Here is a 19,977-nt window from a genome sequence, read left to right as displayed (position 1 = left end):
GTCAGCAATTCATTGTTTACTGTCTGGATTGAATTGACTCTTCAAGTTCCTTGATGATACACAGACGGCCAATGCTTCATCCACCAAGGCATGCTGATTGCCATCCAAGTAAGTATAAGCTTTCACATAGTTCTAAAGCAGGGTCCTCCTCACATCGTCCAAGGAACTGCTCACAAAGGCTCCATTTAATCAGCGCAGCTCCACCTTTGTGGCACAGCAAGACAATCATCCTTTTCAGAAGAACTAAGTCCTGGAATCAAGAGAAGCTAGTGGGTGCTGCGAGGAAGGCAGACAGCAGAGGATAGGTATGCTTTCTGGACATAATTTATCGTGAAAAAGAGTCGCTATCTCTGTCGGTACAATTGCACAGCCCCAAAGAAATCATGAGAGCATATTTTCTGAATAACTTCAGTCATTCCCTCATCTAACCTTGCCAATAAAAAGCTCGATAAGACAAGTTCTTCTGTCAGCAGCAGAGCTAATGAAACTCAGCTTCCTATGGATTTGTTACATACCCCCACAATACTGCTGAAACCAGCCTACTATCACCCTGTTACACTTTTGAGTTTACTCTGCATCCCTCACTGACAATATTCTCAGGTCTTTTGATGCTTGTTCATTCTTCAAAAATAGTCATGTTCCTGAAAAACTGACAGTGAATGATACCTTATAGGTATCCCTCCCTTACAGCCATTCATCATGGTGGTCTCACTTATTTCTCTTTCCGTCTGACACCCTACAGTTCCCTTCCAATCCCTTGCAGGTCTCCAGTGGCATCTTCAGCGCTCACAAAACCTTTACTTTTCCATTGCTTTCAGGCAAGCAAGAAATAGCCTATGCTCTAACTGGTTCAAAACCTTTCACAAACGAGAAGGCAGATGGCTTTCGTACATTTGGGCATACAGAAAGGACAACGGCTGAACGATCGTGGCTTTACCTTGAGGGGACATTAATCCAGCCTTTGGAAAATTTCCACCAGACTTCCTGAAATTCATAAAAATGGTCATGTCTTTGACTGGTTTTCCTTTCTTTCCAGATTGGCTGAAATTTGCTGACAGTTTGAAAAGATACGTGGAGGAGCTGGGGGACCAACAGATGGACAGACAGCCATGGCAACTGTATAAGCCTCATTTCTTCAGAAAACCACACTAAAAATAGAAGAAAAATACAGAGGCTGACAGATTTGATTAACATAAACATACAAGGTTTTTATTCCATTAGCAGTCTTACTGGTCTAAATATTGCAAGAGAGATTTAGTTGCCATTTCTGACAGAAAATAATTCAGCTGTGCAACATTCTGTCTGCAAAGACTCGCTCAGACTCTGAATTCCTAGGCAAAAGACACCCTTTCCCACTGCTTCTTCTCATTAGTCAAGAGTTGCCTCTAACAGACACAGAGCAAGCTCTTAAACTTGCCTTGTGGATTTTTTTTCTTCTCTCTGTTTATTCATATTTAACTTGGAGAGCTGCAGACTGAGTAAGACTATTAAGACTCATACTTGAAACAATGCGTTATGTACTAAGGGTATAAATCAGAGTCATGATGTCAGTGGAAAGACTCTCCTTAAATTCAATCAGTTTGGACTGTCAGTTAATAGAGAGTAGAAACTCTTGGTGAGAAAGTATCAGAGCATCTCATGTGACTGAGGTCCTCCAGGCAGCTGAGTTGAGCCACCCTTTGTGTGCTGGGGCCAGGCAGAGTAAATCCAAGCAGCACCATGCAGTGGCTTCCAGAAATGCTAACCTGAACAAGCTCTCCAGTAATACAGCTGTTAGGGCTGTTTCTAGCATTGATGCAGATTGTGATACCTCTTCTTTTGAGTCTAAAAGGGTTGTATGCCCTCATAACACCTAAAAATTAATAAAACCACTCCTTTGCTCAATCTCTGGTTTTCGGATTAAAGTTCCTGAGTTATCCTTTCAACCAAGACTGTAGCTAGGATGTCTTGTCTGAATGCTGCCTTCAATTTTTAACACCTTTACCACAAATCAGATACATTTTTCTTCAGTAATTCAACACAGCCTTTAGAACACTACTAGATGATACACTAGAGTCATCTAGGGACTTAGAGGGACTTGTCCAAATGAAATGGAATTTACCTTAAGGAAAAAGCCACTACAAATTCCACCTAAAATTCACCTTGGAATGTCTTTGATAAGTGGTAAGCAGATCTTGTATGGGTAGGAGTACAAAATTAATTCCATTTAAATATCAGAGGTGCTCATTCTATGGGATACTGACATGTCAGACACAAACACAGAATGAACAGGTTTTGGCTGAAACATTATTAAACTTTTTGGCTCTGTGATGGCAGCAGGACAACTAAGAGACCATGCAGATAATTGCAGCAATATGCAAGGATAGCAGAAACTAAAATCATTATAATTCATTTAAAAGTGCTTAATCTTCAGCCTAAGGAAATTAATGTCATAGAAAAAGATTATCTGAGATAGGATACTGCTGGGAGAGTTCAGATCTTTTTTGATCTGCTGCTCTGTTCCAGGCAGGCTTTTTTTTTTCTCTCAACTCATGCGGTGCAATCATGCTGAGGAGTTCTTGAACATTTTGTGACCCTAAAATTTGCCCCTTATTTGGTTTTGCAGATGCAATCACTTTACAGGGTCCCTAGCCTTCCCCAGGGGTATGGACAGACCCCACAGCCCTATGGAGACTGTGAGATTCCCCCTTGCAGCCTTACTGGTTTGGGTTAGCACCCTGCCAAATGACCCAGAAGCAAGCATTCACCTCCTGCTTCCGTACACCAGCATCTCCATTCATTTCCAACGTGCCAGCTCGCAGCTCTCAAAGCAACACTCTTCAAAGCTTTCTCTCTGCTGCTTCTCCTGCAAAACACTGTCTATGGGAAAGGAACAGACAGATGTCAAGGTCAGCCCATGACTGACAGTAAAGCTGTTGCTTTTACTTCTCCTCCCTGGCTCACTCTTGCTCTGTTACTGACAGTTCAGCCTTTCCACAGCCATTAGTTTCCTTAACTGCTACCCCAGCCATATATCTGCATTGTGAAAATTTGAACCTGTCTTGTTGGTTATTTGCAGATCTTCAATGCACACAGACACTGCAACGACATGAATACAGGTCAGCAGCCAAGTTAGTGACATGGGACCTTTGGGAGAAGCAGCTCACATGACATATGTGAAAAATTCAAACCCTTGCAGAGATTTATGTGATGATTAATAAATTCCATCTCAGCAAAGCCACCTTCTGCTGTGAGTATTTCAATAGCATGGAAGCTTCAGAGAGGATTTTTGGTTTTCCTTTATCTTTTGATATTTGTTACACCAATCTGGTATAAAAACTTGCACTGCATTTCTCCAAACTTTGTGGCACAGGCAGGAAGAAAACACAAACATCTTAACTACTTGTTAGATCTGCCTGGGAGATGAGACAAAGAAAAGTCAAGACCTAAACCTAGCTATAGAAAAGGAAACAGACTGTAATTGTTGTGAGGTGTAGCGGAGCCTCTTGGGAGTTGCAAGGATTTGGTCTTTCCAAGCAATTAGAAAAACAGCCAAAAAATTATTTCTTTTCAGGGAAATGGATAAATCCTCAGTTTTACAGGTTGCAGAGACCCAAGGAGAAGACATCTCTGTGTTTTCATAGCTTGTGTTTGGGTAGTTACTCATCAAAAAAAGAGGGATTTGACACTGAGTATACCATAAAACCTCATTTTCCTCTTTCATCCCTTACAAATAAGTATCTTCTACCACCTTCTTTCATTCTCTGGGCTGTAAATAAGGAGGATGACTATTCAGGAAGAGCATGAAGATGGCAGTCAAGTTTGCATAGCAGCAGCTGAAAATCTTCTGGTTGTTCAGAAGAACTGAAAGCTACTTAGAAGGCACTCAGATGCTGGAAAGGAAAACAAGAGGTGTCAGTGGGCAAGAGGGGAGTCTGGTGTCCTCAGAGATGTGCCATCCCAAAAGCTCCCTGACAAAGCTCTGCAACTATTCAGCAGCCAGAAAATGCTAAAGCTGACTGAAAAGCTGAAGGAGAAGACACCATGGCGGGAGGAAGACCTTGGCACTGTATGGAAGTGGACACTGGATGAACATTTCACCAGAAACCTCACCACATTTCTCCCTGAGGAATGCACAGACCAGCTCTACAGGAAATGCTGTAAGATGAGGCAGCCTCTAACTTTAAAGCATTTTTACATCAAAATCCCAGGTAATGTTGCAGCATTACAAAGCCTCTTTGAGAGACCTCGCTGAAGCAGAAATTTTCACCTCATAGGAAAGCCAAGAGCAGGAGTTCCTGAAAAAACAGGCCAAAAGCAGTTTCCTTGTAAATAACACTAATATCAGAAAGTCTCCTTGACCTCAAACAGAGACCAGTGGCCCAAGGACCTGGGCTGTACTGGTCCAAGGATATGAATCATAGAAGCAGGATGGTCACATTCTGTTCTGAGCATGCTGTTTATTTTTCCTCCTCCGTCAGTCCTGGACCTCTCTGCTGTGCCTGCCACCAATGCTGCCAGCTGCAGAGGCTGTAAGGTGGATGACTGTCAACAGGAACTGAGCTGTAATCACAGCAGCTCCTGAAGCAGCCATCAACTGGCAGCCAAGTTCAGAGAAGAGCCAGAAATCTCTAGGTCAAAAACTTTTCCTAAAACTGACTGTTTTTTTCTGTCAATGGGAGTACAAAGCATGGAAAAATACTATTCTGATTCAGTTATCTCTCAATAACCACTTGCCTTATGTAGAGGTAAATCATTGGCCAAAACCAGCAGCTGAGGAAAAGCAGGCTTCCTACCTGGCACACACCAGCCTTGAGGCAGTTTTGGTATGTAAAATCAGTTAATAGAGAAGACCAGCTCTGCCTCCATATCAGTCTTTAAGACTGTGTGAAAGACTCCAAAGCAACAAACATACTCATTTTACACCCAGGAACTTTGTCCCTGATTTTCTGGTCAAAGACAAGAGGGCAGTGACAAGCACAGTATTTAAACTTCATGACACATGGGTAGAACTGTGGCCCCTGTGGTGCTGTTCATCTCACGCCCCTCAATGAAAGACTAAGCCAGGAAGCCCTGGTTAATTTAAGCACAGTAGGAACTTGACCACTGCCTTCCATGGGAGCAGAGTCTCGTTGCACAGTTATACTGACACCTACCCAGCCACTGCTTTTTTACAGGATGCCAGCAGACCTAACATGGGTGATACTATTTTTCCAACGAGTGCCCTTATTAACAGTAACACCATGGCTCGTCCAGACAACACACAACTGCACAAAGGTCACCTTGAAAGGAACTGTACTGAAGATCCCAGTCCTCTCCTAGCTAGAAGATGCAATTAAAAGTGTATTACTTTCAATATCTCCCAAAGTCATGCCCTCATTGCTGCAGGATGTTGGGCAGGCAGGTATTTAAGGGACTCCTTCATTTGTCGAGCTCATCATAAGATATGTTATTAATGCTTTAAAATGTTTCCTTTGTGAAATCAGCCATTTAGAGCAGAAAGGCAGTGGGACTTACACAAGCAAGCATGCTCCATCAAAAGCAAACCTTGGGTTAACTGGCACACACAGCAGAGTGCCCAATAAGACCAAAGCTTCTGTAAGGAAATAATTGTACAAGACAGCCCCTCTGAAACACATTAATGTTCAGTCTTCCTGCCATGGGTGTAATTTTCCCTGACCTCAGCAGCCTTGAGCCCAGAGGATGCACAACTTCCAAAGCTCTTCTGCCCCCCTTGCTTCTTGGAACAAGATCAGCCTGGATGTTCAGGGACCTCCTATAACAGCTGTGGTTTCCCACAGGACCTGGGTAGCCAGCAGGCAGGGAAGTGGCATAACAAAATATTACATTTGAATCAAGCCAGAATCACCTTACCCCCACTGGACAACTTCACAGGTATTTTACAGAAGGTATCCTGATTTTTTGCCACTCTTGCTGTTTCATATGCTGGAGCTACCTTCAGGAGGTATGGCAGATATACCAGTCCTCTGGGAACACTCCACCCTTAACAGGGTGAGACCATAACACAAGCTGGAAGAATGCTGAGATGAAGAAAAGAGTTGTTTTTCCTACACACTCCAGAGAATGCTCTTGACCACAAGTCGGGGTTGAGCATCAGTTTCTAAAATCGTAGGGCTGCCTATGTCAGGAACAGCACTTTCACCAGGCTATCAGCTTTCTCAGGCCAGTTAAGGTTTGTAACTCTGAGCAGAGCAGCAAAAGTTTCCTAGCCCTGTCAGTATCCCACCAAAAAAGCCCTAGTGACTTCTGTCATCTTCCAGTCACTGGAAGCGTTGGCCCAGGACAGACTGAGACACTTCCATTCCCCAAATACTGAGCACTGGTCTAGTCATTCCCAAATTCAGGGTTATGAGCCCATTCGGGCTTCAGTATTTACTCTCTTCCTTCATCCTAGGGAATAACAGATCCAGCTGGCATAAATATCCTTCTCCATTTTTTTCCTGTTATTTTTCTTTTTCTTCTCCATTTCCTCATTTCTCTATACTACCAATATACATTGTGTAGCTTGAATAATGAGATTTCGCTAGGGCAGAGAGTGAAGGGCAGCTCTACAGGCTGCTGAGAGTATTTACAACTAAAGTTCAGTTGCATCCAATATCTATGCTAGTGCTACAGACCCAGAGTCATTCACACCCACTTCTGTTTCCCATCCCAGTGTTCCCTCATCTTAGTCTTCTTGCTGGCCTTTAAGCAAGGAAGAAGAAATAGGCACAGTAATATTGCATTTCCAGTATCTAGTTCTCAAAATTTTAGTTACTATGAAAAAATTTCCCAGTTAGCCTAGATTCACATCAATATTGCCTTTATTTTAGCAAGTGCTTTACCTAAGAGAAGAGAGAATGTGAGAAAATTTGGCTCCCTTGGTACTGTTAATATAGTTGAAAACTGGGCTGGAGAAGAAATAGTACCTCTGTCAGTGGCTTCATAGATAAAGTAACCTCGCTCAAATAACAAGAAGCATACATGTTATTAGAAAAAAATAAATACAATTTCCCTGTCAAGGAGATATAGAACTTCTCTCTGAAGCAACTTGTCTGGGGCCATGTGACAGCAATCTACTCATGTACTAGCAATATGCTCCGGTGGGAAGCAGATAAAACAAACATTAGACAAAGGATCAACATGTCCCTGCAGGAACTTACAGATTCAACCAGAAATTCTTTATGTACCAGGCCTGTTAGGAAAACACTTTTAAAAAAAAATGCATCCTGATAACAGCTTAATACTAAATAATCCCAAAGCCTGTAGAGCTGCCCTTCACTCTCTGCCCTAGCGAAATCTCATTATTCAAGCTACACAATGTATATTGGTAGTATAGAGAAATGAGGAAATGGAGAAGAAAAAGAAAAATAACAGGAAAAAAATGGAGAAGGATATTTATGCCAGCTGGATCTGTTATTCCCTAGGATGAAGGAAGTCACAGCACCCCAGGAGCAGCATTGACAAAAAGTCCCCAAATCCTTCTGTCTTTTGCTATGTGCTTCAAAAAGTTGTCTTTGACAAACATAGTTCCAAAACTTTTAAATAAAATCGTCCCTTAAACTATTCACCCACTTTTCTGTCAGTTACATAGCTATGTGCTATAACTGTGTTAGTTAGTTCTTTTTGCACAAGGATCTACCTGGAAGACAGGCAAATTTGATTTGCACCTGTTTTATGGATGCCTGAAGCTACTAGGATGCTCCCACGTGACCCTGCCAAAAGGGATTTTACTGTGCTCCTTGGAGGGGAAGCGATAAGGAAGCCTTGGTACAGCACAGGACTTTGTGTTTATGAAGGGATTTGCCCATGAAATTCAGACAGACATATGGTGAGCATGCTGATACCACAGCTAAGAGTCATCATTCCTCACTTTCCTCTCTAATTTGAAATACTTCACAGCAATTTATACATCCTAGACAGTTTCCACCATGCTTATAATTTAAAATAATTTCAAGTGTGTAAATAACTAACTTAGATCCAGAAAAAGGGCAGTATGCTACAGTGAAAGAAATGCTCATGCTACTCAAACAGGCAAGGACCATCCTCACTATTAGCAATGGTAAGTGACACAAATTTGATGCCTCATCTCTTACAAATATAAATTGAAAATAAATTTAGAAAGAGTGTTTGTAGCTCAACATGTGCCCCAGCACAAGGTTCAGGCACAATTCTAATGTCCTTTTTGGTTTTAAAACTCATTCCTAACAGGGCAAGACAGAAGGAGAGCTGTGGCCTCTTTGAGATGATGTAGGACAAGCCATCCTGGAATTACCCTGGAAAGAGACTGCTGCATTCAGAGCCAAGGCAGGCAAGAGTTTGATGACACTAACTAGTCCAAGAAAGAAAATATAGAAGATATAAATCAAAGATCAGTGACAGCTTTGGAAATCAGCTAGTACATTACATCCTGCCAGCCCAAAAACCTGCATCTCTTCAAACCCAGAGGAACTGTCAAAGTCATTACTGGGAAACTACAGGGAACAAAATATTGACTTGAAGTCCTTTCTGCTCATAAATCGCAGGTTTCATTTTCCAAGCTGCAAGTTTCCTCATCCATGCAAATGCAGTACCTCAGGAAGTCTTTCCCCACACTTTGTTCCTATCTATGTCAAAACAAATTATCTCTGTTATATAAGCTTTCTTTGGCAAAACCCAATTATTTTTCTTTTCTATTGTGTCTACCCTCCAAAAAATAATCAACCAAAACTATTATCTTCCCATTCATTTTGATTCATTCTGATCTTCATACTAGCTTCTGGCACAAATACTCACAATGAACAGATGATAGCAAAGTATTTAAAACCCAGGGTCACATAAACACTGATGCAAATCTTGGGCCCAAAGGCTGAAGTATTGCTGCAGCAAAAACCTCCTGGGATGTTACTGCTGATTTGAAGCACAGTCTGCAGCATGAAGGTGACAACATTGGTAGTGGAGACTTGGTTAAAATTTATCTATGAGGAACCACAGATGTAATCTTAGCAATGCAAACAGGTCTTTTTGTACTGATGGTAAATTTAATCTATGACACTGATCTCATTTCCCTTGGAGGTCCAGATAACCATCTGGTATAAATCAGACTGATTTCTTTGACTTCACCAGGATTATAATACTCTAAGCCAGTTGCAGATCTCACCCAGTGGCTAAGGAATATTTGCTCATTTTCACTTAAAGCTGGCAAATACTGATAGCTTTAAGTTTCCAACCAAAGGCAAAGGTGAGCCAAACAAAAAAAATTTTTTTCTAAACAATGAAAGCAGGAAAACCAGACATTATTTCAGGTCAGCCTGAAACATTTAATCCAAATTAAAGGAATAGACTTAGACTTACAAATGAAAAACAAAAATTAAAAACTTTCCTTCAAAAAAACACCCCAGCAAATGGATACAGGTCAGGGGGCACAATCTCTATGCTTCCCAGAACTGTGTCAAAATAGGCAAAGTTTTTCTTCAAAAACACTGGAATTATTTCTTTTCGGGAACAACAAAGAAAACTTTTTTTAAAAGAACAACAGGGCAAGTTCTACTCCATATGATGTGTAATTCTTCAAAATCTCACTTTTTTCAGGCTCAATATGACCTGGCCAGGAGGAGCAGAAATCTGTCCTTTCAAGCAGCAGCTAGTTTGTCTTTCTGTGACAACAGCAGCAGCAGCAACAGCATGGGAACCTCACAATCTCATTCATCTCATCTGTTCTCCTTTCAGTCTGTCCTATGCCTTCAATACTTTTCTAATGTGAATAGTCTGGTGCAACCTAACATTAGCACATCTAGGAACTTGGAGAGACCTGGTTTCCTACTGCTGAGCTGTGCTTGACACAAGAGAGAGACCAGTTCATGTGCAATTGCACAGGAGCATGTGTGCTTAGCTGTTGCATTCACCTCTTACATCACCACCTGTTTCACCATGCACTTGCACACAGTGCTCAGGATGCAACAGCCCTGGCACAGTGGTGTACAGCTGGCACTGGGAGTGTGGCTCAGTGTCCAGACCTGGAGGTGCAGGTCCAAAACACTGGAGGTCCAGCACCAAAGCACAGCCCCTCCTAGTTCAGTAGCGTCAGGAATAGACCATTATGTCTTTGTGGGCTAAAGGCTATCCCAAACCATTTATTAGCTGAGAGGGACCTCAATGCCTGGCTTTTCCTGATGTCTGATCTCCAGAAATATGGTGCTGCTCCTGAGCAAGTTGGCCTTTGACAAAGCCGTGTGTTGAAATCACAGCCATTCATGGTCCAGCCTACCTGTGCTGTGCTCTCAGCTTCTACTGCCTCCTTTCCCCTGTGCCACAGGCAACACAGTTCATTTTCCCTCCCTGCCTCCCCATGCACCTCCTCAGGACACAGCCAGATGTTTGAAAACAGCTCCTGCCTGCTCCTCAGTCCTCCCCTTCCCTGCTCCTTCCCTCTCTCAACTAATATCCGAAGGATAGGATGTCCCTATACATCATGGTTAATACAGTTCATTAATATAAAAAAAGGCAACAACTACAGTTATTTAAAATGAGGCAATATTTGGATAAAACAACCTCTCACCTTGCAGAGACTGCTATGGATTCTCTTGAAGTGTTGTGAGCTCTTGCCTCCAGGGAGAATGTATCCAGTGTCAAAACGTCTTGTTGCCACTCCTTGACATTGCTTGACAAAAGTTTCACTCCTACCAAAATAACATTTCTTTTAGCACATGCTACATAGTCTGATGGCAATCAGGATGAGGATACTTATACCAGGGGACTGCGCAGCCCCTGGATGTGTGTGGCCCTTAAAAACAACTGAATTCAGCAGACAAAAAACCCCCAACTGCAGAAATAGCAGCTTGGCACTGCCTATTTCTTTTTAAAAGCAGAGTTTATTATGTCCTCACAGCTGGTGCCTGGGTGGCATCAGCCATCTGGAATTTGAGTTTCTCTCTAGGAACTTTGTTTTACCAGTTACATTTTCATTTGCTCTTCAGAGTTAGAAAGCAAGTGAAAATCAAGAGCTGGTATGCTCCAGGATCCTCTGAACTGTGCTTTCCAGTTGACTGCTGGACTCTCATTTTTTTTGCCAGGTGTTTATCCATGTGGATGGATTTGGTGTTACCTCTCCAGAGCTGTTTTCTGACAAGGAATTTTAATTTGAGGTGACTTGTACAGAGTCCCAGCAGGACTGATTCTGAGAAGTACTCATCATGGGTGTAGTCAGCTCTCCTGGAAGAACAAGACTATAATTTTTAATATGTGAGGCAGGAAAGGACAAAAGCACCAACCATTTGGAGACTGTGATTTTCAGTAGAAAACAAGTAAAACTTCACATCAACTTTGAGATATAAAAGTAACATCTATTAATTCATTAAATACATTTCACATTAAAATAAATGGGAATCACCTGATTCAAGGCTAACTGGTTTGTGTCAGCTGGACAGTTGGGGGAGAATCTAAATGTCCCTTTCTTTTTGTTTCTTGGACTGCTTTTTTTTTGTTTTGTTTCACCTACAAACTTCAGACAATGGCTCAGCTGTGGCCCAATCCATTTTTTAAATTATTTTCCAATATAAAGAGGTTATTTCAAACCCTAAATGTAGGGACTGGAAAGAAAATATGAGAGAGCACTAGAACAAAAAAACCAAGGGGGTTGTCACTTAACAAACCTTTCCAATAGATAAACAAGCCTCAAAAGCAATATAAATTCAATGTCTGTCTTGGTCTTATAAAATATGCCTGGACTGGGAGCATTAGTTTTACTACCCAGCTTTCAGACATAGGTGGCTGTTCCAGCAGTGTGCAAAGGTTATGCAGCAAACATCTGCTCACCTAGGGAAGAACAGCCCCCGACACACCTGACCTCTGTGTGCATCCTACACTGAACAGCTGCAGTAAGTCTTCTTCCAAAAGGCTGAAGCAATGAAACTCCTTGTCTAGTTCTCCTATCTTCAAATCTCATCTCTATAGTATTTCTGGTCTTTTGTTACCATAGTCTTACACTTTACTTCTGTGAAGACTGCCTTGAAAGTGCTCTTACCGTTTATGCAAAGGGAGACAAATGTAATTTCCTTGAAGCTGCATAATCTCATCTGTATTCATAGCTATATGAATACTGATGCAAGCTTATCCCTATCCCTTTCCTTTTCCCAATACAAGGATCCGGTAATGAAGAGTCCTAAGGAAAATCTGAAAATTTGTTATAGTGACTCACATTTATTATGCCCCAGCCAGACTTTTATTAAATAAGGCTGAGTCACTCATTAGCTGAACCTTTGCAAAGAAAGAAAAAAAATAAGGGCTTTCTTTTTTTCAATAACTAAGTCTCAGTTTTTTCAGTTACAGCAACACCGATTATGGCTTCACCAGAATTTTTATTTAATTTCCTGTGACTTTCCTGGGGGTTTTTTCAGTATTTCTTTCATACAGCAGCATCCTTATGCCACTTGAACTGACTTGAGTCTTGGGTTGCCAGGCATTACACTTCCAGGTGAAATTGGTTCTCTTGAAACCTCTTCCTCCATTTCACATGCTGTGGGTGTTTCATATTTATTTTTCAAAGCCCCAACAACACACATGTGACCGAGAGGTATTTGTCTCCCTGTGCCTACAAATGCAGTTGTTGAGGTTATTCCCAGTTTATACCTCGGAATTGCATTGCCTTATATACAGCCCTCACCCCACTGACTGCCCAGCCTGCCTGTTTTGAGGAGACAGAGCAGACCTGTGTGTCTGCTAATTTGCTGTGAACCTAAACAAGCCTCCAAGTGACTGTGGCTCCTGCAAAACTCCTCCCCAGATCTTTTCTGCGGGTCTCTGTGAATCCAACACATTTCAAACAGAATGCTAGGGCAACTCTCTTTCTGACCAAACATTAATGTGGTTAATTACTTTAAGTGAAATTAGAGGAAATTGGCATCTTCACACTACTCTTAATATTTTTTTGTCTTTCAGGTTCAAAGCACCCATATTTTCACATTAGAAAAGAAAACTGTCATCCACATCTAGTTTCCTAGGCTTCACTGGCAAATCTTAATTATGATGTTGGTGGGTACTGTCTAGATGGCAAAAAACTAAAACAGATTTACCAGATTTTCCCCAGAACAAGTTTTAGGAACAAATGTGGCTTCAGCTACTCTTGAAAAGATGATGTAGAAAAATAACCTGCCTTGACTTTTTACACTTACATAGTAAAAACCAATGCAGTGCTTTTTTCTAGTAGGAAAACAAAGTGAATGAAGATGTGCTGGTCAGTGACTGGCTTTAAATCATACATGGTGAAGTGTAGCTTATATCTTGCAGGGATTTGATAAAAATTTGTCCATTTTTATATATATACTGCCCAGCAGACAGGAGTATAACTGCAAGCTTTTATGTGCAGCAGCTGCCAATAAGCTTCAGATTTATTTGGAGGGGAAAGTCTCTGATGTTAGGCAGAGAGTTCAAACCCCATATTTAGTTTGAACCTTGCTTGGCAGGTGGCTGCCACACCTCTGGGAATTCAAACTATCACATCACATCCATCTTCCTCCAAATGAAAGCTGTCCCAAAGTGGCTAATCACTGTCACGTCTTCTCTCCATCAAGAGCCAGTCAGGGATTACACACATCTAACTCATTTAGACAACTGTATCAAATATCTCTGCTGATAGATCAACACCAAATATTTGGCTTCAAACATGGAGATGCTTCAGGCAGAAACACAGTGAGGCCACAATTTCATAGAGACCTTAAACCACCCCAGCCCAGCCCAGCAGACACCTCTCATTCCTACCCTTCACCTACCCCTTTGCTGGGATTGCCCCAAGTATTCCCACAGCTTCACAGTCCACAGGGTGAAAGAAGTGATCCAGAGAAAGATAAACTCACAACAACAAAGCTAAGTCTCAACATGGATGGGTGCTCTAGCCCCCACCAGTGCATGACCTCACAGCATTTCCAAGGCCACCAGGGAGGAGGAAGTGGAAGGGTAGGACTCTGTGGGTAGGCACAGAACGTGGGTAGGATTGTTCTTTGTGGTAACAGCTAACGCCAGGACAAATTGTTGGAAACCTGTGGCCACAGCTAAGGAAGGGAGGCAAAGACCCCAGCAAGGGATGAGTCAGAAGAGCAACAGCCAAGTGGCACAACAAGATGAATTCTCAAAAGTCTGAGCATGTGTGCTGGTTTTTTCCATTTAAGGCTCACACAAATAACTGTGACTGATTTTCCTACTGTGAATGCTGTAAATAAATACTTCTGCTTACATTTTACTTTAGTCTTACCAAAATAACAGTGATTTTCACCATAGATAGCAGACATTTCTGGTCCAAAAAGGATAGTGAAGTGTAGTGGACCTGAAAACTCTAGATCTGAAAGCTCAGCTTCAGAAGTGCCCCACACCCACAGGGTGTTTTCCAGGGTATCCAAAGGGTACGGGAGGGTACCTCAACTGAGCTGCAGAAGATAGCCTGAGAGATAGCATTGTGGGTCAGAAGAAGAAATGTGTGTGGTGCCTGTCAGGACCCTTAGCATCCCAGAGAATTTGACTTGCCACCAGTGTATCACACAGAGGCAACGTACAGCAGGAGGGATTTCAGCCTCTTAGCCTCAACAACTCGAGTTGCACTGAAAGCAGAAAGAATACACCAAATGTTGATTTTGAAAATGAAATTTGATCTGCCCACAGCCAGTTTTGCACTTCTTTTTCTATTGACACAAAAGAGGGTCAATATTTGCTATCTCTGACCCTTTTTGCTTGCTACAAATACATGCATGAAGCTTAGCACAACCAAGGCTTTTTGACAGTAAGCTAGAAGAGCAAAAATGAACTCAGCAGTGTTAAAAATTAGTGGGAAACCTCTCCTCAAACTACTAACTCTTGTGGACAGTTGTTTCAAGGCACTTGCCTCACTTAAGCACTCTGTAAAAATGACTTCCAAGAAAAAAATGGCTGTATTTCAGCTCTAGACTAGCCTGAGCCACACCATAGCTCAACTGTTGAAACCAGCTTCTGAAAAGATCCCTGAGAATACAATTTTGTCAAGCAGAGTTGGTGCTGCAAGCCAGGATCAGCTGAAGAAATGTGGATTACATCTGCCTCATTGAATCCTGTTATTATCATTATTACTTCACAGCTCATTTTTTCTTCCCAGTGCAAGGCTCTCCAAGCGCAGGAATTTGCTGAGCTCCTGGTAACTTGCCACACACACCAACAAAGCTGGCATTTATCATGGCTTGTCAGAGCAGCATTGCAGCCGCTGTGTTCCTGATCCCTGCTCCTGCATGAAAAGCCCTGGGCCCTGCAGGCAGCCATGGTGAATCCACACACCCAATATTGCACAGTGCCACACTGCTCACTTCCCACTTGCCCAGAACCCGCTACCTGTGCTTTGTCTCATTTCTCTTGTCCCTCAGCTTTGGTGACATGTACCTGCTTTAAACAATTCTTCCCACCTCAAAGGCTGATGGGCTGCTCTCCCCTCCTCCTGCCCATTTTCCACCAGCACAGCTCTGTTTCCCTGGCTGGGCTTTTCCACGAAGTTCCACACCTTGCAGTGGCAAATATCAATGCTGTCACTGGATCCACTGCCAATGCTTGGGGCTGGCATCAAAGGCATTTGTAATACTGTAAAAAAATTTTTGACAAGCACCAAAAAGCTATGTCCTACAGCAGGCATTCCCCATGGCTACTAACTTTGGTGCAGGCTTGTATGAAAAGGAAATCGTGGAGCCCCTGTCAGCTCTGCCTGCTGGCTCATCTGGCAAACCCTGTGTGATGTTAGTGTATAAATGAACAGTCCGGCTTCTCAGCAGCTTCACCAGCAGCTTCTTCAGTTCATTTTTCCATTTATGAAACATAGGCTTTTTAAAGGTCATAATATCGTAGGCTCTTGGTGTTTGTAGCTCATTTATCTTCACAGAGATGGCATTTGGTTTGGCTGTCTCTGCCCATCACAGAGTTTGCTAATTCTTTTATTTTCTCCTGGCAGGATTAATGAGCTCACGGCTCACCTTTGTATTTCTAATGCTTTTGTACTACCATACTTTGGAAGGAGCTACACAGCTCCCAAAAAGTGTTAGAGAGACCTAAACAATTCATGAAAGAGATGACAAGCTCAAAACCAACTTCCTCTTTCTTTGCCTCCTTAAGAGCTCCTTTACTGACCCCTGAAGATAATGCAACCCCTCCCACTAACTTGCAACATGCTGAGCTTCCTTTCTTAGGCATCCAATATTGGGAAACAAACACTCAAAACTACCATGTCCTGTTGTGCACACTTCATTCTTCTGTTCAGATGAAGAGTGAAGTGTGGGGGAAGACAATAGTTACCAGTATAACCAATTCTATACCAGGACTAAGATCTACTAACTAGCATAAAAGTAAAACCTGACTCCAGAGAGTAAATATTCCCAACTTTTCATTTGCATATGTTAAATGAGGAATGAAAAAAACCAGACGAGGGAGAGAAGAAGATCTTTTCTTTTTCCTTCATTTTACCCCTCGCTGCAGCATAATTGTTGAAGGTGTTTAAAGTCATTCTCATCCTTTTCAACTCTTTCCCACAGCTGCACATGGGCTGTGGTATTAGTGTGAAAGTGGGGAGACCAGCCCACACAATGCATGAATAGATGTCTTGTGTTTCTTTCTCTTGGCAACTCTGGGGACTACTTCCACTTTTTCTGTTTATTTTTTAGTTTTATCCCAAAAATTTTGGATATACAAAATAGACAGGACAGCTCTTTTCACCTTCATCTATCCCTGTACCAGGCAATGTTTTTACCATCCTCTGTATCTTTACCAATGTTTAAGTTTTTAATGGATGCTTTTCATCCCACTTTTTCTTTCAGATAGGGCATGCTAAAGCTCACACATCCTTGTGGGCCAGGATTAGAAGATCCCACCACTCACCCCATCACCCAGAGGAAGAACAAACCCCAGTGTGAGCTCTCCTGTAGCCAGCTCTTCATTCTCCTCTGCATGCAGCTCCTCTGGGCTATGCAAACTTCACAAAAATTCTCAGTGGGAGATTGTGGGTGTCCAAAAATACACCAAAAAGACAACCAATGGGACTTTCAAATATTCTCAACAGGCCTATTTCCAAAATCAGATTCCTTCAGAAAATTGCACTGTCGTCATCTGCACTACTTGGCTTTTTGAAAAGCTTTGAACTCTGGAGCACCAGCTCTTTATAAGACCTGCTGCGATTTTTCCCTTTTCTGCCAGCCCTAAGACTGGGTCTCACAGGCTGCCGAAAGGAGTGACATTTCCAGCCCCTTTCCTTGTCCCACAGCTTACCATGTGCTTTCAATGACATGTCATTTGTTAGGTCTAAACCACATTCCTTACATCCTTACAGCTTACCCAAACCACGCATGGTATTGGGTAGCATCCCACAGCATGCTAAGCACCTTATCCCTGGATCAGCTGTAAGTGGAACAATTATCACATGAATAACCTTGATGTGTGGCGTGGTTTGTGTTAGCATGGGCAGGGCAAAGGAAAACCTTTGCATACAAGTAGTATATTAGCGCAAGAAAGGGTTGAGGTCCTACAGGAATTTTTTTCCATGGCTCCAGACAAGCCTGAGAAAGCACTGCCTTCTGCTGAGGTGGGATTTAGTATCTCCACTACAATACACTTGCTGCAAAGGCCAGGGGTGTTTTCCACCAGCTCTGCCTGCTTTTGGGCACCTGGCAGCACCCCAGAGGCAGCACCAAGCTGGAAACAACAGCATGAGCCAGTGCAGCTCCCTGCTCCTGCCCTTCGCCAGTGCATTGTCGGCACCTCCGCCAGCTCTTGTTTTAGAGGTGCTCCTGCCAAACACAAAGGCTTGACTCTCCCTGTGCCAGGGCAGCCTCCAGGCTCCCCTTATCAATGGCTGCTGCCACGGGTAAGTGAGCCTGCAGCTCCAAGGCCAGCCACGGGGAAACTCTCATAAATACTGTGAAAAACAGGCTAGTTTTATCCTGATAGGCATTAACAGAGCGCCCAACAGCAACACATACCTGTGGGACAGAAGAGAAGGAGAGACCTTGCAGTCTGGATGGACTTACACACAATGCAACTTGCAGCTGTAGATAGCCCTTGCAGCAGACATCCCACTCCAGGGTAAATCCATCTGTATGCATCCTAGCTGGAGCCTAAGGTATCCAGAACAGCACGTTTTGTTACTTTTCAGCAAGAGAAGAGCAAAGAAGTGTTAATCAAGGTAAATGTCCTTCCCACTAAGCAAGTCTACCTCAAAATATATCCTCTTCCAGTAGAAAAAGTACTTATTCTGAGGACTGAAAATTGCTTTTAGACTTTCAGCCTTCACAGACTGCTGTATTTTTAGGTTTCTCTTTTCACCATGTACTTAACTTTCTTGTTAGTCTTTGGCCTTTTTTTTTTAGTATCTGTTAAAGAAACCATACAAAGTAAGGTTGCTGATTAGATGCACTCAGTAATCCATATCCAGCTTGCCTGTGATATATAAAAAACACTAATAACAGTAGTAAGGCCATACATTCTTGGGGGGTTCACCCACACTCTGTGAACACAAGCAACATGGTGATGGGTTATACAGCCTCAAGCTGAGGAACTTTAGGAGGGACTACATCCATTCTGACGTATGTATGACACCTTTAACTTAGGAGCTTTCAGTTAACTCCAGGTACATGTTGTATGTTTCAGAAATGAACAACCCACCCCTGCCTTAGCCCATTTTTATAACCTGTGCCTTGAAAAGATGGAGTTGTAGCAGACTCTTCTGCTGGAAAGGAAAAAGGCTAAATCGGACTTAGCGGGTAGAATTTAACACAGTACTCTCTGCTCTGACAGTCCTTTTGTAACACCAAAGCTGGAAAGCAATATTCTTGGCTCTCTGATGTTCAGCTTTCTCCATCTGTAAAAAGGGATTAATAGTACTTACCTAGCCCATAGACATGTTGAGACAATTTGCCTACCACGTTTTGAAGTCTGCATCTGAGAGATACTCTGCAAAAGCAGACTATTATTAAAAGCACAGCCCTTTCGGAAAAGCAGTTAAAAATAATTAGTTGCATATTCAAGAGTGTTCTGTTGTCTTTTTTGTTTTCATTGATGGTCCTCACTCACTAAATATTTCTTGTGTATTTTGAGAATTATATGACTGAAAACTGAGTAACATCTGCCTGAGAAATCATCTTTCAAACAATACCAAAAAATTGGGCAGCTGAAACAGAAGGAGATCTTTGCCATCTCTTGGAATTTCCATTTTTTATCAGGTATAAGCCTAGAAGACCATAGAAAAGAGCACCATAAATCACAGATCTGCATGGCATTGTCTCCCTTCATGCTTACTGCAGAGGAACATGTATTTTGCTGGGTTTAGTCATCGCCTTCACATGAGCAAGTATCCATTTTGTTATGGAGAATCTCTATTGGTGGCAAATTAACGTAAGTGGATTCATTAAATATGTTTTCCTTTGAATGTGTGACTGTGCTTCACCCTCCTCAGAACACAAATGTTGCTGTGTATCACTGCAGTATGAATCAATAGGGTTCTTCTAATTTTACAGGCACAGACAGAAAACAAAAAATGCCACCAGTTGTTTTTTTTTTTTACCACAAGTTAAAAATATCTCAAAACAAACTTCTTTGTCACACAGGGATGGATTTTTATCTTAGGAAAAGCATGAAGTATGAGTATTTTCACAGAAGAGAAAGAAAGTATTCTGTACATTCCCTAGAAGTAGTGAGGACTCTAGTCCTTTGAAGATATAAAATATATATGAACCTCCCACAGCATCTGCCTCTTCCCTGTATTGCCCCATCACAAGCCCAGGCCCCACTGGTTCCCACTTGATGCTTTTCCAAACCAACAGCTGCTTCTCAGCTGCCATCTCTTCTGTGGTGTCTTTTCACCTCTTTTTCCCTAGACACACGCATGATCTCAAGTAAAGAGATCTTAACTTGGTGCAAGAACTATGGACTTCTCCAAAGGAAAACTAGAAAATGTAACTGATCTATTTGCCTCTGCCTCCAAATTAACATTGAAAACATCTTCAAATTACCTGACAGTACAACAAAAAGTAA

At 42.2% G+C, this 19,977-nt stretch overlaps 2 long non-coding RNA genes across 3 annotated transcripts in view; one reads left to right on the top strand and one right to left on the bottom strand.

Moving 5' to 3' along the window:
* LOC138107913 (uncharacterized) overlaps positions 1-3,211 on the top strand; it is a 28,247-nt gene extending 25,036 nt beyond the window's left edge. For both annotated transcript variants that reach the window (XR_011149764.1, XR_011149763.1), the window contains 2 exons: positions 1,037-1,205; positions 3,059-3,211. This is a non-coding gene — a long non-coding RNA (uncharacterized lncRNA). The remainder of the gene's footprint in view (positions 1-1,036; positions 1,206-3,058) is intronic.
* On the bottom strand, positions 1,063-18,205 carry LOC138107912 (uncharacterized). Its single transcript, XR_011149762.1, has 4 exons — positions 17,928-18,205; positions 10,517-10,637; positions 2,748-2,859; positions 1,063-1,148 (listed from the first exon to the last, which is right to left on the bottom strand). It is a non-coding gene; the product is annotated as an uncharacterized lncRNA (long non-coding RNA).
* Between the last annotated feature and the right edge of the window lie 1,772 nt (positions 18,206-19,977).

The sequence above is a fragment of the Aphelocoma coerulescens genome, chromosome 3 (genome assembly GCF_041296385.1).
Source record: "Aphelocoma coerulescens isolate FSJ_1873_10779 chromosome 3, UR_Acoe_1.0, whole genome shotgun sequence".
Classification (NCBI taxonomy): domain Eukaryota; kingdom Metazoa; phylum Chordata; class Aves; order Passeriformes; family Corvidae; genus Aphelocoma; species Aphelocoma coerulescens.
This window is presented reverse-complemented; position numbering and strand designations above follow the sequence as displayed.